This window comes from Mus caroli, unplaced genomic scaffold (genome assembly GCF_978045245.1).
Source record: "Mus caroli unplaced genomic scaffold, Mus_caroli_1 scaffold_4, whole genome shotgun sequence".
NCBI lineage: Eukaryota > Metazoa > Chordata > Mammalia > Rodentia > Muridae > Mus > Mus caroli.
In genome coordinates, this window is record NW_028227259.1 from 25,549,363 (window position 1) to 25,577,071 (window position 27,709).

General features: G+C 43.0%; 1 pseudogene; it reads left to right on the forward strand.

The window, feature by feature from the left end:
• Positions 1-21,573: 21,573 nt before the first annotated feature.
• LOC147005039 (chromatin remodeling regulator CECR2 pseudogene) lies at positions 21,574-25,455 on the forward strand (annotated as a pseudogene).
• Positions 25,456-27,709: the final 2,254 nt, after the last annotated feature.

Sequence of the window (27,709 nt, forward strand, 5' to 3'; positions counted from 1 at the left end):
CTAAAAAAGACAAGAACAAAAACTCAAAGAACCAAAACTTTTTATTCTGAGGTCAGCCCTGGCACAGACCTTCAACCCAAGAGCTTTTATTTTATTGCACTTTCTTGTCTGTGGCTCAGCCCTTGCACACACCTTTACTGCAAAGCAAAAGAAAGTCAACTCCAGGTCAAGTGGCAGAATGATTAACCAGTTGAAAGGGAATGAATATAACTAAACCAAAGGAAGGTTCTTATGTTGAAGGATATTTAAGACAGTGTGGAGAGGGAGAAAGAATGCTTTCCTTCTTAGAGATTAGCAGAGTAGGAAGGTCAGCTGAGTGCTTTCCCCGACTCTCTGAACTGGCATGTTTTCACCCCAGTATCTCTGTTTGAGCTTTATTATTTAAATTAAATGGCTTGCATATATGTATTTTTAAATTTTATGTATTAATCATTCCATTAAATTATATCTCAAATGAAATACCACATTCTGGCTACCCTTCCACTAACCCTTAAAAAAATTCCATCTGCCCTGTTCCCTTGCACATTGCCTGTATGAGTGTACACCCCCAACTTCGACCCTCTCCTGCCCTACTGTTTCAGCATTCTACTACACTGGGACATCAAACCTCTATAGGAGGAAGAGCCGCCCACCCTTTGCTGTCAAGCAAGGCCATTCTCTGCTACAATGTATCTGAAGCTATAGTTTCTTCCCAGTACACTTCTTGATTTGTGGGCTAGACTTGGGGGTCCTAGGTGGAGGGGGCAGCAGATGTTGTTCTTTCAATGGAGTTGCAATCCTCCTCTGCTCCTCCAAGCTTCCCTACCAGATTCTCTGAGCTCAGTGTAATGGCTGGCTCCAAAGGTCAGTTGCTGGCCACACCTCACAAAGAACCATCACAGGAGGTTCCTGTCAGCAAGTGACTCTTGACCATAGCAAGAGTGTTTGGTTTAGTGTCTGCAGACATTGTGGATTTCCAGGTAGGGCAGTCCCTGGATGGCCATCCCTTCAATCTCTGCTCCATTTGTCGTCCTTGTTCTTCCTTTTGACAGGAATATTTCTGGATTAGAAACTTTGAGATCGGTGGGTGTCCCTATCCTGCAAGGGGAGGCCATGCCTAACTTCTGGATATGGTCTCTACAGGTTGTACCTCCCCTTTGTTGGGCATTTCAGCTATATTTTTACCTAAACCATAGAAGAAATTTTTCCTATTCTAGAGAAAGTAATAGTTGCAAAATTAGAAGAATCAGTCTGAAGACCAGTTTATTAAAACAGAAAATAGAGTCTCCTGGACATATAACAATCAAAACACTAAGTTCACAAAAGTATAAAAGAATATTAGAAACTGCAAGGGAACATGGTGGAGTAACACAAAAAGACAGGTCTATCAGTAATCAGTAACACAGTGAGGTTTTGTACAGGAACACTCTTCCGTTGCTGGTGGGAGTGCAAATTTGCACAGCCATTATTAGAATCAATATGGTAGTTTCTCAGAAAGTTGAGAATCAATCTACCTCCAGATCTAACTTGGGTCTATTCCCTAAGGATGCTTAATTTTACCATAAGGACATGCTCAACTATGTTTATGTTTGCTCTACTTATATTAACCAGAAACTGAAAATAGCCTATGTGTCCTTCAACAGAAGAAGGAATAAAGAAACTGTGGTACATTTACACAACGGAGTATTACTCAGCTGTTAAAAAATGACATCATGTGTAGAATTCATTAGACCTGATAGGTTTTTCTGTGACTGTTGCCCTGGAACACTGTCCAATCCTTGTACATTAGCTGGTGAGCCTACACAGGATACAGATAACAGTATATGACTCTGCTCCACCTGTAGCATCTAATATATTGAAGCACAATTGAATTCCTTCCCTAAAGAAAAAGTCCTGCTATACAAATATAAGTAATACATCTTTGGGAAGATAAAATCCTTGCCCATGCTACAGAATGAGACTCTACTGAGAAAAATGGATATACAAGGTCAGTTGTCACTATGAATCTCAAGCTACCAGAAAGGAAGTGGCAATATATTGACTCAGGATCTCAGACCTCGGGGTTTTAGCATTACTACTTAAAAAGTTTTGAAGGGACAGAAGTGTAGAAACAAGCCACAATTTTGAGAAGATTCCCAACTTCTTAAAACACCGGTGTTTTTACAATGAGCAATGAATGCAGTCTGATTTGCAGCGGTAATCTTCAGTCGACAAGCTGCTTTGTTGCTGCCTTTATGGACTTGGGTACCAATTGCTTTTTGTAATATGGTAAAAATATGGCAACCACTTCTGCATTGATTTTATAACATGTATTCCGATTGAGAATATGATTTTAATGCTGAAATCTCATGTACTTTGTTTTTAATTTCAAGCAAATCTTATTATACTTGAATATGCCTTGGTTTGTTAATACACCTAGACTTGCTATAACTGTATGCATGTAAAAGTATGGATGTTCCTTCTAGGGAAGTAAAAATCACCAACTTTAAGTTATATCTAGTGATGTTTCTTGTATCCTTTAAGAAGAATTAAGACGATTATTTCCTTCCTTTTCCTGAGCAGCATCAAAAATCTTCCCTAGAAAAATTGAGTGCTTTACTGAGACTTCTTCCTAGGAAGGGATACACTGTGAGACAAAGTATTCTTGTATCTCAGTTTGTGTAAGGGAAAAGGTCCTATGTTTTAAAGTATTCTGTAGAAAGTCTCTTCAAAACCTGTATTTGAACTCTGTTCATAGCTTTTTACTTAAACAGTTTAGACAAAACGGCTGAAAACGACAGCATCTTCCTGCATTAAGCAGTACATATACAGCTGTATTCAGCTTCATGGTGTCCCCCTGCCCATTCATTTATGTGTACTGGTGACAGTGGGCATAAAGAGCCTGAAAGTGTATGCATGTACCATAACTTCTAGACTTAATCTAGTGTGGAGTATTCAATAACCTTTTTTAGATGGTAGATAATAATTAAAATGTTTTAATTTCCTAGAAATAAAATGAAAAAAAACGGAAATATGGCCATTTTTAAAAAATAGTTTATTAGATCTTAAAAAATGACATCATAAAGTTTGCATGTAAACAGATGCAATTACAAAAAATAATTCATACTGAGTTAGTAATCCAGACCTGAAATATAAATATGGTATGCATTTCCTTATATATGGCTATCAGCCATTAAATAAATGCAAAGCAACCTACAATCTGTAGATCTCAAAGGTTAGATATAGAGGAAGGACCTGGGGGAAAGGCTCGTTGATCTCCGTGGAAACGGGAAACTTAGTAGATTTCATAGGTGGACTGGGGGCAAAAGAAGATAGAAACAGGAAGAAAGAAGTTGAAGAGAGGGAGAGAATGAGGGAGAGAATTGACATGCCTTTGAGGGATTATATGGAAACATGGTGCTGTGCATATATCCTAAAATGTATGCAGCTGATTCTGATGAAGTCTCCTAAAACAGGGTATACAAATCCCAACTGGCCATCTCTTGCTACAAAATATGGCTTCAAGTACTGGGATTGGGTTGTATTCAATTGAGTTTTTGGCCATAGAAATCTCCAAACAACTCGGGCTAAGACAATGGGTTGCTCTCTACAATTTGACAGAGGGCCTCATTGCTGAGGACAGACGACACCCACACAACTCATTTAATGTGGAGAAGTTGAGGTGGTGTCTACATGAAGCCTTCACCGCTATGTTCCAATGTTTCCATACAGGATGATACTTGGCAGGCTACCAAAAGAGAAACATAAACACCAACCCATCCAAAACAAAAAACAAAAATCAAAAAAACAAAAAACCAGTTATCTAAAGCACTTTGATGGTTGGGGGAGGACAGCCCTTTAAGCAATTGATACTGGAGTGACACGTGCACCTCCACAAATATGGTGAAATCCACCTAACTTCAAAGTTCAAAAATTAATTCCAAACTGACTGCTATTATACTATAGGGTTATCCTATCCTATATTCTATTATCCTGTTCTACTGTCCTATACCATAGAGTTTTAAGGTTTTATAATTTTGTATTTATTTATATCCCAAATGCAGCCACTCTTCCCCTACCTCCTTTTTTCTTCCTCTCTGAGAGGGCAGCTCCCACTAGGTCGACCCCTACCCTGTAGCATCAGGTCTCTGCGGGATTAGGTGCATCCTCCCCTACTGAGGCCAGACAAGGAATATGTGCCTTGTTACCTATGTGCCAGTGGCATCAGAGAAGCCCATGTATCTTCTTTAGTTGATGGCACAGTCTCTGGGTGTTCCAGGGTTATAGGCTAATTGACACTGTCAATCTTACTGTGGGGTTGCCATCTCCTTCAGGGACTCCAATCCTTCTCCTGCCTGCAGCAAGAGGTCCCCAACCTCTGTCCAGTGTTTGGGTAAGGGTATCTGTATCTGTCTCAGTCAGCTGCTGGGTAGAGCATTTCAGAGAGCATCTATGTTAGGCTTCTGTCTGAAAGCACAACTTAGCATCAGTAATAGTGTCAGAGACTGGTGCCTGCCCATGGGATGGGTCTCAAGGTGGGCTGGTTTCTGGTCAGTTATTCCTTTAATTTGGGCTCCATCTTTGTACCTGCAGTTCTTTTAGACAGGACCTGTCTCAAAGCTTGTATAATTTTGTCCAAGTAGAATGCTTTAGGTAAGATCAGAGGATAACATTTAGCATCCAGGGCCAAAGAAATTGTTCTTGGGCTTCGTTTCAAAAGCAAAACCCATTTAAAAATTACAAATTGAGCTTTATCAAAAATGTTAAAACAAATTCTTTGAACTCAGTTTTGAATACAGCACCTTGCACATATAAAGTATGCATTCTACTTTGAGCCTGCATTTTATTCCCTTAAACCAAAAGTTTTCAGTCTGTGATGGAAGCCAGCAAAGTTATGTGATACAGCTAGAAGTAAATACTTGAAAGGCACCAATTTCAACAAGGACTACTATCTCAAATATAAAATTCATAAATAAAATTTCATTATAAAACACTCAATTGGAAATATAACAGGATCAGTAACAAACATGTCACTAAATAGGGATTATACTCAGCAAATGAAGATGTTCAACATCATTAGTTTTTAGAGAAACAGTGACTAAGGCCTCAATGAGATATCACTGCAATCCTTCCAAAGGGCACACATAACACACAGTGGCATACCAAACTCTGGTAGGCTACAATGGACAACTAACAACATTTTGTGGTGGGTTTAGCCACTGTAGAAAAGAACTAAGAACTTCCACTAAAATTACAATATGCCAGTACTATACAAATGTACCCCTGAATAAACAATGAGTTTCAAAAGCTGAATAAGATGAAATAAAATAAAGAACATTAGCAAGAGGAGTGTGTAGTTCCTGGAGATCCATTGCTGTTGAAGAAAGCTTCTGCTGTCATGACAGCAGAGGATTCCAGGCAGCCAACAGAGGCCAACAATTCAAGTAGATCATTGAGCTGAACTTGCTAGGAGGTGCCAAGGTGACTAGGTGCCAAGGTGACTTACTTGGACAAGCAAGTGCCTTATACCAGCATTCAACGACAGATTAGATCCAGCTGTAGAAACATGTCTAGAGTCCCTTGGGTCCCTTTAAACAGACTCATATGAACTTCTTCATTATGTAGACAATTATCAATACTACCTCCATCTTCTAGACTATGATGGTGGGCTTGATGGCCTAGTGACCCACTCAAACACAGCCATGTTAGTCACTTTTAATGTGCTTGAGATTTGGAGTCAGACGTTTCTTCAGAGTCTGGTCTATCTTGTTGGGAAACTAATTAGGACTGGCTGTTTATAACTGTCAGTCCATGGGGCTGACGCCTACATAGACATCCTACTAGCTAGCCTAAATTGAGTCCTCTGAGAGAATGCAGTTTTTAGGGATTGGAGATTACTCTGGTGAACTTGAGAAAAGAGCATCTGGTATGTACTTATGGGAGCCTCATTAACTTCTTGTTTAAGCCACTGGCTCCTATGTGTAGTCAGTCAATTGAAGTTTCCAGTTCTGGAATTAGGTTACATTTAGTTGAGTTGTTGACCAAAGGGATTCCCTGGGGATCCCCATACAACCTATTCTACTGGCAAGAATCTAGGTCGTTCTTCACAAACTGAATCCACTTTATTTATAATACTACCACCCCAAACAACTCAAAAGATGTCCTTCCAAAATGTGATTGTTAAGCCACCCATAAGCATTTGTACTTTGAAATGTTACATAGCAATAAAGTGAGATAATTCATTGACATACAACAAGTTGATTCTATATTTATAGAAGTGGACACATAACAAATGAAACAAGAAGGTAACACACTGAGGGATTGCATTCATATAATATTCTGAAAAGATATGGAGTGATTGCCAGATATAGTGGTTTGATTAACAATGGTCCACATCGACTCATATATTTGAAATCTTGGTCCCCAGTTGGTTGAAAGTTTTCAATAAGGATTAGGAAATATGGCCTTGTTGGATGAATCATGTCCCTGTGGTAGGCCTCAAGATTTCAAAAGCCCGCGCCAGGCATTGTCTCTTTTTCTCTCTACCTCCAACTTGTGAATCAGAAATAAGTTCTCAGCTACTTCTACAGCACCATGCCTGTCTCCTAGCCTACTGCCATTCTTTTTACCATGGATTTATGCCCAGCGAGCCCCCAATTAATTACTTTCTTTTGTAAGTTATTTGTTCATGGTGTATCTGCACAGCAATAGAAAAGTAAATAAGACACCGGTAAAATCCAGGATCTGAAGAAATAGGTAAAACCATGGGTGTGCTGACTAAATAGTAGAAGTGATCCTTGTAGTAAAGAGAGGATGTGGCATCTTGATTGTGTCAACACCAAGGCCCTGTTGGAGGATTCCTAGTGAAGTTTTCTAGAGGGTTGTATCTGAAGAACTAGGACACTGAAAGACTGTGTTATATTCCTTGTCTAAAGATTGATTTGATGTGCGAATCTACAATTATTTCAAACTGTTTTAGTTAAAAAAGATTGCAATATTATCAATATTATACAAAATAATCTCAAATGTGACTATATGAATACATTCCTAATACATAAATATTCATATATCATTTATAGTCCACAGAAATTGTTTATATGTGTCTGATTTATGTTCTCAATTTAGAAAGACTTAAAAACATGACCATGGGTAAGTTGAGAGATGAGAAACCTCACCAATGAAACCCTATAAAAAAACAATCAAAATAATATGTACTTTCTTTAAAGATCTGTAAATGAGCTGATTAAACCTGGCAAGTTATCTCTTAAGAAAGCAAGTGGACCCAGGCACATCAAGGTACAGTGGAAACTGGCATGAAATACTTCTCACACATGACAGCAATGTCAGATGTGAAGCTGAGGCAGAGGGCAAGCTGAAGGGGTGTGCTGAGCAGGGTCAGTGGGACCCACCAGGCAGTGATTTGCAACCTCCCCTCCCCCACAAATGGGATCTTAGAACACTGACACTACTTCTGAAGCCATGGGTGCCAACTTACACACAGTATCAAGCTGGGCCAAGCCAAGCCATGCTAAGAGAAAACCTAGGTCAGAAACAACCACTTAGTGTTAGGTGTGCCAAATAAGATTCCCAAAGTGATAGAAGTCAAGGATGATTGCTGTTAATTGGTTAGTATGACATTTACATACTGGGTGTACTAAGCACTGAGGGTATACCCCCCAGTGAGCATTCTCCTCTGGGCATAATATAGAGGATACATTGTGCCCTCTCTGACCCTGAAGTGAGGATATAACCGGTAAACTACTCACGTAACTCTACTACAACTCAGCTTCACCAGAACAATGTGAAGATATTAATTAAATGAATACACCTGTTAAAAACTTGAACAGTGAAATAGCCCCTAATGTCTAATGCACTAATGTAAGGAGCATGAAAGTCTAAGGCATAGAAAACCTCCTTTGGGTTGATGGTTAAGGGAGCCCGAGGGACAATACAAGTAATCAACTGCTTTCACCCTGTTTTGTCTCCTAAAACTTGAAGGTAAATCCCTATTGGTGAGCACACTACACAGTTTGAGAACAGGACTTAGTGGAAGTGAGATGGGTGTGTTCCAGAAGCCTTCTTCCTGAGAACCTTTAGAGAATTTAAATAAACATCAACAAAGCGACACAGCGTAACACACAAACACTCACACACACACATATACTCACACACACACAAAGTCCTGATATAATTGAAGGAGAAAGTTTACGGGAATAAGAAAATAGAAAAACAGGAAAAAGAAAATCCCTTCAGTTATTTTATAAATATTAAGTTACTCTGAATTCAAGAATATTAAAGGTCGGGGAAGGACTGGAGGAGCTGAAAGGGCTTGCAACCCCTTGGGAAGAACAACAAAATCAACCAACCAGATTCCCCAGAGCTCCCAGGGACAAAACACTAACCAAAGAGGACCCATGGTTCCAGCTGCATATGTACCAAAGGATGCCCTTATCTGACATCAATGAGAGGGGATTAATTCTTTCACACATTAACTCTCCGATTCATCTCCAGGCTGAGTCAGTTCCATTCAGTAAATACTTACACAGTCACCTGGAACAAGTACTTCCACAATATATTCTTAGATCTTCTATAGCAAAAGGGGAGTTTCAATTGTCCTTCCTAATTAGCACCAACAAAACACAGCAGTTTATAGTCAAGGACAACCGCATCTATCAAAAGCTATTTCCCAGAGTGACTTGGAAGGTTATTATATCTGGTGTGTGGTTATCACTGTTGCTGTATTGCAAGCAAAACTGAGGCACATGACTCTGGCCTTCCTGATTTATTTTATATTCTTTTGTGATTGTTTTTACTTCCTCAGCAGCTGCACTGCAATGACTGTATATTACTCAATGTTTGGCTACAGAGCCATGGATGGATGTGTGTTACAGAGTACTTTATGTTAGGAGTAGGAGAATTCATGACAGCATGGATACAGTATGGAGGTGAATACATCTGAAAGTGTGTGTACATGGGGTAAGCCACATGATCCACACACAAGAGACCATCGCCTTGTGTATCCCTAGGTGGCTATGAATTCACACATATACAGGAAAGGATAGCTGGGTCTGGGTTTAGTCAGAGAAGATGCAACTGACCTTAAAGAGACTGAGGTCTCTGCAAGATTAGAGGTCTGGTGGGGTGGGTTTGGGGAACCTCGAGGACAGAGGAGGGACAGGGGAGGAGGTATGGGATGTGGAAGAGACAGAAGGTAGATCTGGACTTTAAAAGAAAAATCATAAGTAAAATAAAAGCATAAAAGTTTTATTTTTTGCCGGGAGTAATGGCGCACTCCTTTAATCCCAGCACTCGAGAGGCAGAGGCAGGTGGATTTTCTGAGTTCCAGGCCAGCCTGGTCTACAAATTGAGTTCCAGGACAGCCAGAGCTACACAGAGAAACCCTGTCTCAAAAAACCAAAATATAACAAAATTAGTGTTATTTTTCTTGTGTTTCAGACTTGCTTTTCTTTTTAAGCAGAGTAAGTTTGTCACCTTTCTGGATAGACAGAATTAATAGGAGCTAGAAAGTTGAAAGCAAACATGGCTATTATACCAGCATGGGTTCAGCACATCACCAAATCAAGGACAGGGTGAGGGAGTGGGCTGTGGAGCCAGCTGGAGAGCCACAGCCTTAGGACTGGACTCCTGAGAGTGCCAGGCTCCCCTGTGCCTCATTCAGTCCTCACTCACCTCACAAGATGAGGACTTGCTCACTCTTGCTTGTAGGGAGTAGAGCATTGATCACTTTGACCACTAGGGGGAGCAGTGATGAGGGGGTCAGGACTAATTCAAAGGTATATATGGGCAGATGGTCTGTTACCCTGCCAGCTGGGTGTGGTATCAGAGAAGGAAGAGTGGGTGACCATAATCAGACTGACATTTTCTCAGCGCCATGCTCTAAGTACAGTCTTGGGCAAGTGGGTCCATCATACTGAGCTTTGGCTTCCTTATCTGTCATTGATGATAAGAATCCAGACCTCACATTGATGTTGTTTAAGTGAGATGCTTTGACAGCTGCCTAGCTATTGAACAGAGATCAATATTATTGCTTATTACAGTGTAGACCCAGGGCCTTCCCTGGGAATAACAACAATAACGATTATGTGAGCAGCAATAGTAGTAAACGAAGGAATTATTGTTAGATTTTTCCCATCTTTTCTTTCAGTCAGGTCCAAGTTTAGGAGTGCAGGCGACTGGGCCTGGAGACTGTTGTAGCTGGTTCAGATTCACAGTTCCTTAGATGGTCCTTGTGGAGAAACAGGGAAAGCCACTTTTGGCTACTTAGGTTCAAGACATGCATAGGTAGGATAGCCTCTACTAGTCACTTACAAAGTGGTGGCTGTCTTGGGTTGAATCTTTGTTCCTTGCACTGCAGCTCAAGGCTTTTCTTAGGATTAAATCAGGGAGAACTTAGGGGGATTTGACCAAGAAGAGACTTTTATGAGTTGTGCAGCAAATCCCAACTGTGACAGGCAGCTTTGTTATGAATACCTTCTTTATATACAGTACTGAAAATGCCCAAGTCACTTCTCCTTCCACAGTAGGCCACACAGCATGGTAATTCACTTTATGTTGCCTTCCTTTCTGGAGTTAAAATTCCATGTAAAGAAGAAAATAGATCCTATGACATCTGAACTCTTAAAATTGATCTGTGTGGATGGGTTTTTTTTTTTTGTTATTATTTATTGTTTATTTTTTTTGGTTTCTGAGCCTGTTTTGTTTGCAAGAGGAGTATGTATTCTATAGGACTGTGACTGTAGCTATTCTGAATTTGGGTGGAGGGAACCATGTTCCAATATGCCATTCTTACAGTAAACTTTTCTATAACCCAAATTAAATAACTATTCACAAATTACAGAAGCTGACAGAAAAGTCTCTTACATGTACAAATATGGATAAGAGTAGACACAGCCAGGGATAATAGGTATGTATGCTGAGTGCTTACAGAAGCTGGCTTGCCCTAGGCCACCCAATATTCTTCCAGATTTCCCCATTACTGTTGTGCTCACCTTGTCCAGCAAGAAAATATGCAACAAGGTCAGATTCTTCTCAACAGCTTTCTTTATTTCAGGAACACCTCCATGCTACTGGGGAACTCAGGGAAACCCCTGGAGGACTGCCTATATCCACACCAGTACTGTGGAGAGCTATGTGTCCTCCTGGGATTCGTCAGTATGTCGGGCCCTTTGATGTGTAACACCCTCTCTGAAGGTTTGGCGCCAGATTCGGGCTGGCACCTGCGCAATGGCTTTGTTTAAGGCGCTGGTGTACTGGAGGTCCAGGCCATCTTTTGGGCATGCAGCTGCCTACACATTACACCCTTCACTTCACCACCTACTCTGTTCTTGTGTTAAGACTGCAACTTTGCAACAAACTTATCACACAGGGATTTTACACAGTTTGGGGAGGGCTTGGATCACAGGCAAAAAAAAACAGGTCATGGGGGATCTTTTTTTTTTTTTTTCAATTCAACAGTTTGCTACTATGCTTAGAACAAAAAGAAATACATTATTGAAGCTTATAGCAAAAAAATAAAAAACAAAAAAACAAAAAAGAAAAACAGCAAAACATAAAAACAAAACCCAATCCATGCTAAAGTGGTTAGGGACAGGAAAGACGATCTCATTAACCTTGAGTGGCCAGCCCCATGTAGCACTATTGCCCTGTTTCCCATGTTTAGCTGCTGCCAGGCTGTTCATACTTCCAATGCCATCCACCACCTGTGGCTAGCCTCCAGTGAGCTGGCTGCCACTCACACTTCCCCTTTACCTCTTAAAATAATAACACAAAACCCTTGTAATATGCCAGACAAATTTATTAGGGGAAATCTACAACCACAAAATGCCCATGTAAACAATGCAAAACTCAACACATACAAATACAACCTGCACACTTAGATCAGGAAAATGTACCTACATTACTCTATTTCCCATTTATGAAATCCCCAGTTACTTATGGCCCCTAGAGACCCGTAGTCCAGCACCATCTTCCTATTCCTCCATATTTTGTCCTTCATTCCCTCTCTCTTCTCCATCTCACTTCCCCTCTCTAAAAATCTCAGCTCTGCCTTTCTTCCCCCTGCCCAATAAGAGCCTCTAGCCTTATCTGATAAATTAAAATTTCACCTGACTACACCTGTTTTTATGGACTCTTGAGGGAGCAGAGCACACAAACAGCAACCCACAATATTCCTTCCACCTCTTTTTGTTCAATTAAAAGGCTCTAAACACAGAAATAGCAGTGGTAATATCAGAGCCCTGTATAAATTCCTGGCAGCCTAGGACAATGAGTATGTGCAGGTCAGGCACTGTAACTACAGGTCTCCTGAGATTCTCCACTAAAGTGGATTTGATCCTGATCATCTAATACAACATATTCACTGGAAGGACAAAAGCCAACTGCAGGAAGTGTGGGGATGCCTCACAGGTTAGAGCATCTGCTACTCACTAGAAGACCCACATGGTACCTAACAATAATCTCCAGGAATGGTTGTGATTCCATCTGTGATCTTAGGGAAATGTCCCTCAGGAGGAGCCACATACAGTATTATATTCAGTAGGAAAAACACCCATTCACATAAATGTTCAACATAAGTCTAATCAGCAACAGCAAAACAAAGCAAGTTTATGGTCAAGGACAACAGCATCTATTAAAAGCTATTTCCCAGCAAGAAATGGAAGGTCATTATGTCTGCTGTGTGGTTATCACTTGACGAAGATGAGCTTTGTGAATGCCTTAAAGAAACAGACAGACTAATGCTCTGGTGGCAAGAAGCAAAGCTTTACTGATTTCTACAGCTTAAAAACATGGGTTATGACTTTGCCAATTAGGCCCAAACAATAACATTTTTACATAGTTGCACCGGGCAGACAATATTATCATTTTTGGAGTCATTTCCTCAGAAAGAGAACAAACTTCACAAGAAGAAACTGTTATCTGCAGACCCAAGGACATTTTCCTCTCCGGGTAAATATTAACTCTTGACTAGAAACAAGGAAAAACTCTGGCTCACAGAAAGCCATGTTTAGACATCCCTCCCTTTCAGGAGGGACGACCCCTGAACTTTCTCCCAGTTAATGGCTCTGACCTTTTCAGGCCAGAACCAAAGGGAAGCTATTGTTCGCCTCAATCACTGATGCTCTGTTGCAAGTAAACTGAGGCATATGGCTCTGGCCTTCCTGATTTATTTTGTATTCCTTTCTGAATGTGTTTATATCCTCAGCAGCTCTAGAACAATGATTGTATATTCCTCAGTATCTGGTTCACAGGATCATGAATGAATGTGTGTGTGTGACAGAGTGCTATATGTTAGGAGTATGAGAATTCATGACACCATGGATGCAGTATGGCAGTGATTACATCACCAAGTGTGTGTCCATGGGGTAAATAAAATTATTGATACACAAAAGTTCATCACCTTGTATACCCCTAGGTGGCTATGACTTTACTATATAGCCCTGGCTGTCTGGAACTTACAAAGATCCATTTCTGGATGTGAGTTCTAGGTCTACAGCAGGGGATAGAAAACCTGAATAAGGAAGATGGTCTCAAAAGTCATGACTTGCAAATCCATTTTTTGCATAAGAAATAGAATTTTTAAAAAATAGGTTTTACAATTTCAATTAATATAGAGATAAAGGCAAAAATAAACAATGAAATACAAGAACAAGAACATATAACTTTTAAATAACATAGCAAAAACTCAAAGAACAAAAAATGAAAACTTCAAACAAAACTATAAAAAAATTATTGTTCATCTTTTTTCTTCACTTTTAGCTGCACAGACCTATAGCCTGTTACTCCTTTTGGACATTTGTTAGCAGTGCAGTCACCTCTGTTCTCTGCCAAGAGGAATTATCTGAAGAGAAAAGGGAATAACACCCTGAATCAGCCATGGCTTCCTAGTTAGGGCCTATTCCCACTCAGGACATGTGATATAAAGAGATTCATCTGAGGAAGATTCATCTGAGGAAGATTCTGGATGCTGGAGATCAGGGTCAGCAGGGGTCTCCTGGCATGACAACGCATTTTGCAAGATGGTCTCTTCTTTAGCTGTGGCCAATCCCAGCTCTCTAGCAGTTTCTGAGACCTGGGAAAGGAAGGCAGTTACTAAGACACAGGAATGGTGGGGAAAGGCATGGCAGCTGTCAGACCTTTATCTCCCACTACCTCATCTTTACTGGACAGTCAACATTAATATGCTAACTGAAATTACTGATGTGAAATCTGCAGATAGGACCCAGAATTCACTCAAACCTCCACATAGCATTCCACCTATCTGAATACATGCATGCAAGAATGTGACATGTTATTCACCTGTCACCCTGAGTGGACAGAAGACTAAAGCAGAGTTGAAAGGTTCACTTGCCAGTGATAATAGTGCCTCCAAAGAGGCTAATTCAGAGTCTCACAAGAGGCTAACTTCCCAGAATACTTGTGTGAAAAAAGAGCAAAGAACAGCTACATTCCATGAGGAGGGCGGCTGCTTGGAAGTATGGATTAGAAAGTTGGTGGGAGGAAGCAAAGATAGATTCTATTGTGCCAATTATCAGATAGTCATAGCCTGGCCGAATTGTTTGTCCCTACCTGATGTTCTTTAGTCTCCAGGTTGTTGGTCTTCTCCTGTTCTTCTGTACCACTCAGGTTCAACTCCATCAAACATTGACAAATGACGGCCCAATCAGCCAGTACTTCCTTCTTCTCCTGCTGCAATATTGCCAAATTCTTCTTTATAAGATTCTTCTCCAGCAGGAGCCGGCTGTGCAGGTTACTGGAAACACACTCTGCATGGTAAGTTCCTGCAGCCTCCTCCTCCCATTTCTACTTACAGGTCCCATTAACCTGACGTGTACCCTGATTCCTGTGAAGACCTAATACAATCCACCAGGATACATCCATGACAGCTGTACAAATAGCAAATAGCCATTTCATGGAAGAAGAAATTTGTGCTGCAGTCCAAACACCAAAAGGGTCCATTTTTTTCCGAAAGAAACAGGGATCTCCATCTACTCATGACAGCCCATGCATTGGGACAATACCAATTAGTAGGGTGCAACTACAATCAGGGTAGTCATTAGAACCAAAGGGAGGGCACTCTATCCTCATATTACACCTCACTTAGCTCTGTAAAATCCTGCCTGAGCCCCACAGGCCCAGTACAACATAATAACCTTCTGATGATCTGAATCACTTGTCTGTTTAGAGGCTCCTGAGGATGCTTGGAGAACACTGGCAGTGGTAACAGTCTCCTAGAGACCTAGGAAAACTGAGTCCAAAAATCCAAGGGACACTGATGCCTAAAAAGCATAAAGTATAGAACCAGACCTGCAGTCTCCCGACCAGAAACAAAGGAAGGCAGAAATGGCCATTTCACAAGTGTTGGCCTCCCAGACAAGTACTTACCGATAGAAATTTATCTCCTTCATGAGCTCCTGCTTGTTCTCTCGGGCCTCCATGTTCTTGTTCTCTAATTCATGTAGGAATGTCATGATCTCCTTCTCCTTTAATTTCAGTTCTTTATAGTGTCCATTTGGCCTGTGGTAGGGCCTGGCCCCAGGAAGACAGAACTCCATAAACTTAGGCTTTTAGTAACACATGAACTCATGCTGGGTCCTGGACTACTGCAGCCATGGAAACCACACACTGCATTCTAAATGCTGGGATTTTCTTAACCTTGGGAAACTGGCTATCCTGGCCCCTGAACACCAGAAGCTAGGCATCTAGATTGAGGGTGCCCTGGCTCCCTGCATTACTCAGTAGGTCTGAAGGGCAGACTAAGCAGTTATGTTCTCAGGGGTCTAGGCTACAGGTCTTTACCCACCAAACAGCTGTGATGGTTTTTCCCCTGTTTCCATAAAAGGGATTCTAAATCCTGGATACCTAATACTGTAGAGACAGTTATTATATATAATTCTGGAGATGAGTCCAGACATCACCACAGATTTATAATCTGCCCCCAAAATACAAAAGTAGTAACACATGTGACAACATAGTCAAAGTGCAATGCTATTTAAAGTGGGGACTACCAGGCCTCAGGACCCACCTCACCTGGATACTCTTAGGTAAGTAAATCCTCAGGCCAAAACACCTACCCCTAGATTCCAAATTGTGGAGAGAAATTAAAACATACAAAACATATTCACAGGTCTGTACCTGTGTATGCACATAGACTCATAGACTTAGACCTATACACAGGATGGAGAAACAAAGAGTGAGAGAATGAAAGAGAAAGAGAGACAGAGACAAAGGGAACACAATGAGAGGTAGAGCAATGCATGCAACATTACTGCCTCAGAGTATAAGGCACACAGACAAACAGGAACAGGCATGAACTTCAGGCATTCTAATCAAGCACTGAGAAGAACCATGTGGGACCAGGCCCCTCCAGCTGCTACCTGGAGGCTCCAACACTCAGTCACCTTCGAAACAAGTAAAAACACAACTACAAACTCCCATCACCTAGCAACCTCCTGTCAAAGGCTTTCCAAATGAACCCTAGGAAATCATCACTGCCTCTATCCCTGAGTTCTTCACTCAGACTCCAAGTTCCTCTTTTCAAGTGGAGGGAGCAGAAGAGTCTATTTCCCTTCTCGCTCCTGACAAAACTTCAGGTGTGGCCACTCGTCTAATAAGTATTTAGGGGCATGAAGTGAGGCCCAATTATGTTCTGGTGGTATAGCTTCCTAGAACCCACCCCTTTAAAAGCATAAGATGAAGGAGGCATTGCAGACCCCGGAATGACACCACAGGTATGGAGCAACGTATACCTCTTGTTCATGGATCCCTCGGTCACATAGATCAGGCGATCTCTCAGCTCATTTGTCTCCTGGGTAGTGAGCTGGATCTCTTTAATCAGCTCGTTCTCTTCCTTCTCAAACTGCTCCTTGCTCATGACAGGTATAGGGGATGATGTCTGTCTGTGAGCCACTGTAGGTAGATGAATATGAGAATATTTGATGTGAGAATGCAAAGAGTGTGGACTTACCAAAGAGAAGGAAAAAGGCCTGTAACCTAGTGACACCACCAAGAGATTGGTCCCAGCATGAGATTTCTTCTGAGTGGATCTCAGTTCTACCATCACTCTAGAGAGATCAGGTGATGTAAGTAGCCAGATGTATCCTCATTCCCCCTTAAACGTGCTTATGAGGACCAGAGAGATGTCTTCTTCAGGGTACAACTTGGCTTCAGAGCCCTGAGCCCTGTGGTTTCACAAGTCAGACTACAAATTCACTATCACAAGTATTTGAGATCTTGGAGATGCTCAGATATCCAACCTGTTACTCTAAGCCAAGGAATTGGCTTAATAAGTCAGGCAGGGGGAGAATATGTTCATCACAATGATCAACTTCCCCCCTGAAACACAAAACATCCCAGAAATAAAAATAGATCCCCCTCTGGGTCTATCAACTGCTTGTTCTTTGTTTACAGTATAGAAATGGCTGCCACCAACAACTGGTGATAAAGAAAGGTAAGGTAGGAACTGTCACAAACAGGAGGTCAGAGTAGTTCTGAGAACATGACATCATGGTCTGGAGCACCATTCTCTCCCTGTGACTAATGTCAGATAACTACAGGAGCTAAAAGAAGCCATGGACTGAAGTGCAGGTATTCCTTCCCTCAAACTGGCATAGCTTAGACCCGCTGTCACTCCTGATGGTCTCATTCTGTCCCCAAGTAACACCCACAATACCCAGTGCAAGTCAAGACTTGAAGTTCATAGCCTAACAGCTTTGACCTTGCCAACTCCTGCCTTAGGGGATGGAAAAGTACTGTTCTGAAATCCTTGATGATTCAAGAATTGTGATAACCATGGAAGTTTTTTTGCTACCCAGAGTCTCCAGTTCCACATTACTAGAAAGGCCAGCTCAGGCCACCCCTACCAGGAAGCTCAACATCCACTTCCCAGGACTTACTCCTCATTCGCCAAGTCCACCTCCTTCGTCCTTCATTACTCTCAGATGGAAGGCCAGCATCCTTCCTCCCCTCTCTGGTCTCTCTCCCATCCACATTGGTTCTCTGAAAAAGTCTACCAAGTCGGGCAAGCAGGGCCATCACTGCAATGTCCAGTCTCTGACTGAGAAATCTCAGTCAGCTTGTTGTAACTACAACACTGGTGACATCACAGAGGTTGCTTAGAACTCTCCAGGAGACAATAGAATGTCCAAGAAGGGACTGCTGATGTCATGGACTACATAAAGCCTTTGGTTCTCTGCTAATGTTCTCCCTGTACTGACAGGAAGTTGAGCTGCTCTTTCCTGGGGCATAGCCATTGAGCACATCCTCCTTCCAAAGCCAGGGTTTGCTCTAGGCTTGATTGGCCACACCTAAGTAATTCCTATGTATCTAACTCTGTGTTTCCTTTCCAAAACCTTCTCAGAAATATCTCATCCTACCTTAAATTTTCCTCAATCAGCAATAGGAGCCATTAAAACTTAGTGAGAAATCAAACCAGTTTGAATATGCAGCCAAAATCTACTCCTGTCTAATCATATACAGGTGCATGAAACCTCATCCATTCTGAGCCTTCAGGGCTGGTTGCAGTGTGGGTGTGTGTTAGGGACCACACTCATGAAGCCTTGTGTTTAGCATTTGAAATTTGCCCCAAGATCCCTTAGGAGGGAGACATGCAGTCATCATGCTTCTGACAACATTCTAGAGATCTTTTGGCAAAGGAAACTGAAATATGGAGCCACCAATGTGTGACCATCAGATTGTGTGGGGGCTTTTCTCACTGCACCAATCTCACCGATCAGTATTGCTTATAGCCCTCTGTGTTCTAGACCATGAGTTTCTGTATGAAATAAATAATATATTCAACAGAGGTGCGGATGTGCAGGCAGAAAGTATAGGGTAATACTATAGACATAGGTTAGTTGACTGGGCAAGGTCCTAGCATCTTGTATTTGGGTTCATGTTTGGCCCCACAAACCACACAAAACCCAATTTCCGTCAAACATGAATGATTCATTAAATGCAGACCCTAAAGTTGATTGATCAGAACCATTGCTCAGGATTTGTGCCTGAGCCATAGCTCAAAAAATCTATCTTTGTTAACTTATAAAGACAGAAAACAAAAACCCAAAAACCAAACCAACCAAACAAACAAAAACAAATGAAAAAACAAAATTAGTTCATTTAAAGTTAGGGAAGTATCCAGTGCTCTGTTCGGATCAGGCCGTTTTAGATATAACTGCATATTGACCCTTAATTTGAGGGGTCCCATGGAATGGTTTATGTACCATTGTAAGATTAACAAACCTCATACAGAACACAACAGAATGTGGACACCATGACTTTGCTGAGTCAAGTTGTTTTCTCTGTTGATGATTGGCTGTCATATGACAGCAACTATCTGAAATAGGGGGCAGACATAGAAATCAATGACTTTTGCTATACTGTGCTGTACATGCCTTAGCATTAGATTATCCAGGTCTCTCAAATGACTAGTTATGTTTCCACAGTACTTGGAGGCCCCACTTGGAAGCTCAAATATAGGAAAGTGGAAGCAGAATTGTCTGAGCTCAAGGTTAACTTGGTCCACATGGGGTATTTGAGACCCTGTTTCAGAAAACAACACTGAGTCACACGCTACATCAAAGGCTTCACTTACCAAGTCTTTTCTATTATAAAGAACTTACCATTCTCTCCCTTCCAGTCTTTCTTTCTGGGAAGATGGAGAAGTGAGAATGATCTTTCCATTCTAAGGACTATGTTCTCTGTTTCCCTTAGCCCACATTAGGAAAAAATGAAAGTGAGTATCATCATCTGAACAACTGATTAATATCCACTGCTGGTAGTGTGATACTGTGCCTATGAAAATCTTAGCTTCCTTTAGTGTTGCTGACCCAGCAGGAAGTATTAAGTGCTGAGGCCAAAGCTCAGAGAACCTTTCAAGGGGCTAGACAGAAGCCATCAGCGACTCTCCACATCCTTGTCCTGAGATGAAATCCAGGAGCAAAATGTGAACTTGGTGGCCAATTTACCATACATCAAACTTCTACCTCCACCTTTCTATGTTCAGTACAGGAAAGTGTGCATGCACCTCCATGCCAGATTGATCTTGATATATGTCCCAGGGCGCAGACTTTTTAGAGAGTTGGTTGTAGTCAAGCAATTGGTGCCCTCAGTAAGATGTGAAGACTATCAATAATAAGTGACCACACTGTATTTGTTTAAACATTAGTTAAAAATTGAGCATAACTGAGGAATTGGAAAACAGCTCTGCGTCCTGGTCTTTTTGTGCCTATACCTTGCTCAAAAGGAATGTGGGAGGACAACTTGGGTTCCTCTGCATGGATAGAGTGAGGTGAAATCGGCACCGACCAGTATGAGACACAGTGCTGAAGCCCTTTATTTCAAGTAAAACACACATTCTCTGTCCTCCTTGAAAGTGCTCCTGTTGAGGCCATGGACCTTGTATAAACATGCTAACATCATGCAGACATCTTTCCTAATGATACAAAGTTCTCTCTGGTAAGGCTTGCCCCCTTACCATATCTGTAGGAAATTTGTTACATGGCAGCCATCAGTCTATTTCATGCTTTTGCCATAATATGCTTCCAAGTTGTGATGGTTTGTATACTCTTGTACCAGAGAGTGGCACCATTTGGATGGGTAGCATTGTTGGTATAGGTGTGACCTGTTTGCAGTAGGCATGTCACTGTGTGTGTGGGCTTAATACTCTCATCCTAGGTGCCTGGAAATGGGTCTTTTACTAGCAGCCTTTGGGTGAAGATGTGGAACTGTCAGCTCTGCTCGTGCCATGCCTGTGTGGATGCTGCCATGCTTGATGATAATTGACTGAGCCTCTGAACGTGTAAGCCCGCCCCAATGAAATGTTTTTATAAGTCTTGCCCTAGTCATAGTGTCTGTTCCCAGCAGTAAAACCATAACTAAATCAGATGTTGGGACAGCCATTGAGGGAGGGGGCAAGCATGCGGCTGCTTGAGCGAGTTTGCAAGCTACTCCCCCAGTGCACTACCCCTGTCCTGGCCCGCCTCTGCTTGAGCTCTTGCTAAGCTGAGGGAGCTGCCATTTGCTGAGTGAGAGGTGCTGCCCCATGGCCAGAGTTGGAGCTAGCAAGCAAGATTGAAGCAAGCAAGAGTGAGTGAGTAATCACAGCAGGGAGATGTGCCCAGAGGAAGGCTGCATGGCCATGCTGGGCGTGCTCTGCTCCTGGTGGGAAGTCCCAGCCATCGCACAATTCTGCTTGTTCTTTCACAAGGCGTTATGCCTGCTCAACTTCGAGATCGAGGAGTTAGAGGCAGCTCTTCACAGAGATGACTTGGTATTTATCAGTGATCTGATTGCCTGCCTGCTTCAAGGCTGCTATTAGCGAAGAGGTATCACGTCTCAGACATTCCACAGCTACTTGGAAGATATTGTTAACTAAGGTTGTGAGCTTGAAGAAGGAAAGCCCAATCCTCTGAGAGATCCCAGTTTTCAAACCTTCCTCTGCGTACATGAGTAGAGATCCTGCATCTCCTCTGTGATTACCCGCTTGTTGCAGATGATGTCTTTGATCTTCTCAAGGGTCTGGATGCAGACAGTCTCTGAGTTGAACCTCTAGGTGAAGACAATTCAGGTGCACTGTACTGGTACTTCTATGGGACACAAATGTACAAAGAAGACCTAGTACACGGAAGGTCCAATGGAGAACTCTCCTTGAGCAGGGAAAGTGAAAGGCAAAAAAAAAAAAAAAAATGTCTCAAATGTTCCAGGAAAAACAGACAAAAGAAGATGAAGGCCTGCAAAACGAAAAAAAAAAAAAACTACAGGAGGAGATTATATCCAGTGAAAAGCAGGAAGAAAACTCCTTGACGTCTGACCTACACAAAAGAAATGGATCCGGAGGGGCAGGCCAAGGTACTTGGTGGATCCTGTGTCTAACAGAAGAATGGAGACAGGTTACTGAGAGCTTCCTGAGAGCCGACCTCTCTCCAAGAGCAGCAACTCTACAAGCTCCTTAGCAGGACTTCCTGCCTGAAATCTGCAACATGATTGCTCAGAAGGGAAAATGTCCACAGGGCACAAAGCCAGAGCTGCAACACAGGTTTATATCTGTCCACCTGCCCATCCAATTCATCAAGCTAGAGGATACTCCCATGCTCACCAAGATAGAAAAACAGAAGCACAGGGGGGAGGAGGAGGAACGACCGATCTTTCTTGCAGTGCAGAAGAAGGAGCAAGATCAGATGTTAAAGGAGGAGAGAATGCAGGAAAAGGAGGAAAAAGGTCAAGGCAGTGGAAGTCTGGGCTAAGAGGAGAAAGCTCAGGGAAGAATGAGCATGGCTATTGGCTAAAGGCAAGGAGCTACCCCCAGAACTTTCCCATTTGGATCTGAATTCTCCTATGAGGGAATGGAAGAAGACCAAGGACCTCTTTGAATTGGATGAGGATTTCACAGCCATGTAAAAGTTCTAGATGTGGCGAAGGCTCACAAGAATTCCTGGCCCTTCTTGGAAACTGTGGATGAATCTTATGCCCCCAACTTTTACCAGATTATTAAGACCCCCATGGATATTTCAAGCATGGAGAAGAAATTAAATGGAGGTTCATATTGTACCAAGGAGGAATTTGTAAATGTCACGAAGACCATGTTCAAAAATTGCCGAAAATACAATGGTGACAGTAATGAATATACCAAGATGTCTGACAATTTAGAGCAGTGTTTCCATCGGGCCATGACAAAACACTTTCCTGGTGAAGATGGAGACACAGATGAAGAATTTTGGATCAAAGAGGATGAAAAATGCTAAAAAAGAAGGAGTCAGTCTGGTAGAAATAGTGGAAGCCATGTTTGGACTCTCTCAAGAAACACAGAAGTGTACAGCAGGAAACACCCACCAGTAAAGAATGGGGGAAAATCATTGCCCGCAGCACACTAAGCTGCCTCCTCAGGGGACAATCAGAGCAGCAGTTCCATACAACTCCCTCCAGAGGTCTGCACATCAAATGGCCAAGGCTTTTCTTGCCCCCTGCATTGTGGTAGGGTGCCTAGCCACGCATCCCTTTTAAACCAGATGAAGCCAGCAGCACCAGGAACGTTTGGCTCTCTTCAAGGATCAAAACCCATCAACTTACATGGCTCCTCTCGAATTCCAGAGGTGCCCCCAGAGGAGCCCTTGCAACACCAAACCTTTGCTATACAGTCTCCAGTTGGAATTAGTAACCATTGGGGATCCCTGCTCAGTGCTTCAGACCTTTCCAATATGGTGTCACATGTCCCATCCTTACAGCTTGGGCAGATGAATTGTCCCAGTCAAGTTGGAAACATGTATCCACCAGATCCATTCCAGGCAGGATTTATTCCTTCTAGGCATGGTGGGACTCCAGCCCGACCCCCAGACTTTCCTGAAAGGTCTGAAATTCCTCCTGGTCATATTTATCATTCATACAAGTATCTAAATCGAGGACACCCTGCTGTTTGGAATGGGAACCATGGTACTGTAAACCCTGGATGTTTGGGGCCAGTTGAGAAGCCCCACCTGGGTCCAGGACCCTCTCACCACCCTCATACCATTGGTCATGTGATGGATGGCCGAGTGATGAGACAACCTATCCCACCAAACCAGTGGACTAAACAGTCAAGCTTTCTACCTCATGGTGTTCCTTCCTCAGGGTATATGCAGCCACCCTGTAAGTCTGATGGACATGGTTTGCAGACACCTCCAACTCCAGCACCAAGTCCTGGATTCAGAGGGCCCTCCCAGGTGCCCCGGGGGGCACAAGTAGGGGAATCCATGATGGACAGCCCTGAAATGATTGCCATGAAGCAGCTCCCCTCCGGAGTCTTTCCCCCAGGTATGCCTTACCACCCCCCTCCAGCGCACTCCTCCCCAATAACTGGTCCCTCTCCAAAGGTAGCTCATTCGTCATCAGTACATGTGTCAGAGACCGAGACTGCATTGGACAACCCTGGGAGTACACAGGAGATGACTGAAACACAAGAGCCTGAGGAAGACCCAGAGCCTTTGCCTGGACATGAAGAGAAAGCAGCAAGCATTTGTTCTTCAGAGGGGGTATACCTCAAACAACTACTTCACCCTGCACCTCCCTTGCAAGCCAGCGGTACCAGGCAAAGCTCACCACAAGAAAGGGAAACAGAGGACTTCCGACTCAATAGTGATGCTTCAGACTCTGCAGACACTTCTAACACATCAAAGAACAAGAACACCTGGCCTTTGGACAATAGCTACAGCAGCCCAGCTGTGCAAGGCTGTTTGAGAGACTTCTCCATAGTGGCAGAGATGGGGAATCTACCTGAAAATGAGGTCCTTGGTGAAGCATCTCCCTGTAGGTCAGAGGGGAAGGGCCTTGATGGTAGTGGTCCAGAAAAGCCAATCTGCCCCAGGGGTAAAACATTGCAAGAAGCCATGCTATGCATAGGACCGAATGCTACTACACCTCTTTGCACAGATCCCGGTTGCATGGCTGGCAAGGTGAACCAGTTTTCTCCCTTATACATGCCTGGCATAGAATACTCTAACTCAGCTACACAGTACCCTATGAGTCCAAGTTTGCAAGGCTTGGGCTCTATGATGGGAGGAAAGTCCTCAGGTTCACAGCTTCAGTCCTTTCCTCCCAGGGGGTTCCAGGATAATGGTCCCCACCCTGGACTCTTTCCTAGGTACCATCCTCAGCAAGGAATGAGATATACCTACCAGCCTTCTTCTCTGCCTTCCTACCACCCCTATCAGAGGACTCCTCATTATACATGTCCACAGGGCTTTTCTGATTGGCAGAGATCTCTCCCTTCCCAGAGAAGCCCAAGTGGACCCCCAGGGAGTCACCCTCCATGTTCCCTCTTCCCAGAGAAGAATGTCCTGTCTAGTCTGCAAGGTTGTGAGACACTAAATTCTGCCTTAACTCCTCCAACTCAAATGGATGCAGTGTCTGCTAAGGTTGTTCCTCCTGATGGACACAATTCTGGTCCAGAAGAAGAAAATATGGATGATCTGTGGAGAGGCCAGAGAGTCCCCCAAAATTCTAGATCTCGACAACCATGATGCAGCTCCCAAGTGGCAGAACTCACTGTCAACCAGTGTCTATCTTTATGGAACTCCACCACCATCTCTGAGTTCAGGAATGACTTTTGGTTCATCTGCTTTCCCACCCCACAGTGTGATGCTGCAGACAGGGTCTCCATACACTCCTCAGTGATCAGCCAGTCATTTTCACCCCAGGGCATACCCATCCTCTGTGCCTGCCCATCCACATCCCCACCCAGTAGCCACCCAACCCAATGGCCTCTCTCCAGAGCGTTCCCTCAACTTCTGTCACAAAGAGGGCCTAGGTCACTTTCAGGCTTCGATGATGGAGCAGTCTGGCACTTGAAGCAGATTAAGAGGCACATTTCAAGAAGTACACAGACCAACGGGATTGCAAATGCATCCAGTCCAGTCACAGTCCTTATTCCAAAAGACCTGGGCGCCTGTGGAGTCACCAGAACAGTTGCTGACTCGTAAAATCCCAATACTTCCTCTGGATCAGAGCTAGTCTAGGGAGGACCTAAGCCCTAAGGAAGTGGACGGCTGCTTGTGGAGACCATAAGTCAGGCCTGGCAGATTTGGAGGAATGAATGCTGTACATCTCTGTCCTGTCTTCCGGTTCCACCTCTTCACTGTGAATCAAGCCTTCCTCAGAGCTGAACAGTATAAGCCTTAGGTGCATACTCTTTAGATAACTGGTTGGCCTGTAGCTGGGATCATCTGCACAGCTGACTAACTTACCCACAGCAATATACCTCGAGTTCTTGCTGGCTTCTACAAATCCCAAGACTCTTGTCCAGGGAAAATCAAAAGTGGACATGTAATGCTGGAGTGGTGCCTTTAAACTTTCATGAGCAGCTAATCTCAGGTATATATTTGGTGAAGGGACTACTTTAGTATTAATGTTTTTGGAGCTGGTCCAGTTTACAGAAGTTTCATGTTGCCAAATTAAAATTATTATTTTTTTTGTGGTGACTGTATTGTATATATAGTGGGACAGTCAGGTGGGTACATGGAGGAGTTGGGAGTCCTTCCCCGATATGGTCAGCATACTGTACTGGAAGATTCTCTGTCTTTGTACAGTCAGGTCTCACTGAATGCCTGAGGAACGAGGAGAAGAGACCCTGAAGACTGCAGCTTATATATGTCACTTAACTTGTTTCCTCTGCAGCTGGCCTCGGAGACAACATGTCCTCCTCAGCATTCATTTCACAGTTGATTGGACGGTGCTGTCATGGGGCTTTACTGGGTGTTGCAGCCATAGGACAGGCTGCTCTCACTCTGGTGGCCTAAGTTCTGGACTTGGGAAAGCATGTCCCTTCCTGCTTTTCCACCAGCTCTACCAGATAGTTGTAAGCCAGGAATTTGGACTCTAGAGTGTTTTACTTATCAGAAGATAAAGTGGCTTCTTCATGGGCCTGTCAGGCCTGTGATCTAGAAGGCATCAAACAACACTTTCTAGCACAATCACATTTTGTGAAAGTGACTACTCAGGTTTCTTATGTATGTTAGTCCCAAGAAAGAAATTGCACAGGTTTGAAAAAAAAAAAAAGGACAGAAGTTGGTACCAGGGAATGGGGCATTCCTGGGATAGGACTGACCATGCTTTCATTTGAAGAATGTAGATTTAGGGACTTTGGATTTGGAACACAGAGGAATGCTTTAAAAGTGGCTTAATGGGTCATCCTAGTAGGAATATGGAAGACTTTGTTGCTGGGAGTGATTTGAACTGTGTTGACCTGGCCCAAGAGATTTCAAAGGAGAAGAATTTCAGAATGTGGCAGAAAGACTGTTTTTGTCATATTTTGATGAAGAATGTGGCTAGTTTTTGTCCTAGACTGACAAGTCTGCCTGAGACTAAGGTGAAGTGCCTCAGATTAATTGCATTGACAAGGGAAGTTTCAGAAAAGCCCAGCAGAGACTTTGTTCTCTGGTTAAGTCTTAGAAAGATAAGTTTTAACAAGCATAGCAAGCTTAGAAAGGAAAAATATAAAATACATGGTTTGAGTATTAAAGGGGCACCAGGACGTGAAATGGAGCAAAATCCTATGTTAGGAGATAACAGATTAAGGAAGTGGGACCTTGGGGTCAGACTCTACCCATCTAAATTTAGATTCAGGCATGGTGATGCCACCTTTAATCCCAGGAGACAGGCATGTTGATCTATGCCTTTCAAGGTCAATCTACAGGGCAAGAACCAGGATAGCCTAGCTTAGGCAGTGAAGGATTTGGAAAACAAAGCCAGTGATAATGTAATAGTACAAGAGGGTCATGTTCTAGTTCCTGTAAGCAGCCGAACTGGGCACCTTCAGCCATGTGGCTCTGGATCTAGACTTAGGAATGGAAGGAACTACTGGGACATTTGATTCGGGTTAGCTGGAGCTAAGATATTAGCAATGATTAAGAAGAGACCAGCATCACTGAATTGAAATCTGGGAATCGTTTTCTTAGAGCACACAGAAGCTGTGTTTCAGAGACAGGCAAGGTTGTACTTCATGCAGCTTCTGGACTTGGTAATGTGGAAGAGTCACCCAGGTGGCACTGGTTTGGAAGGCATGAGGTGTCATGAAGAACAGCTGATGCTTGGCATTGTGAGAGATCATGGAACACCATTGGAGAAGGTGTAGCCTCAGCTGTAGTTGATGGCCCAGGACTGAGGGTGTCATGAAAAGGATTTGAGGCTTGGCACCATGAAGAGAGCCTATGAGAGGCTATTGGTGAAGCCTAGTTTGAGTGGAACACCCTTGTGTATTGGATTTGTC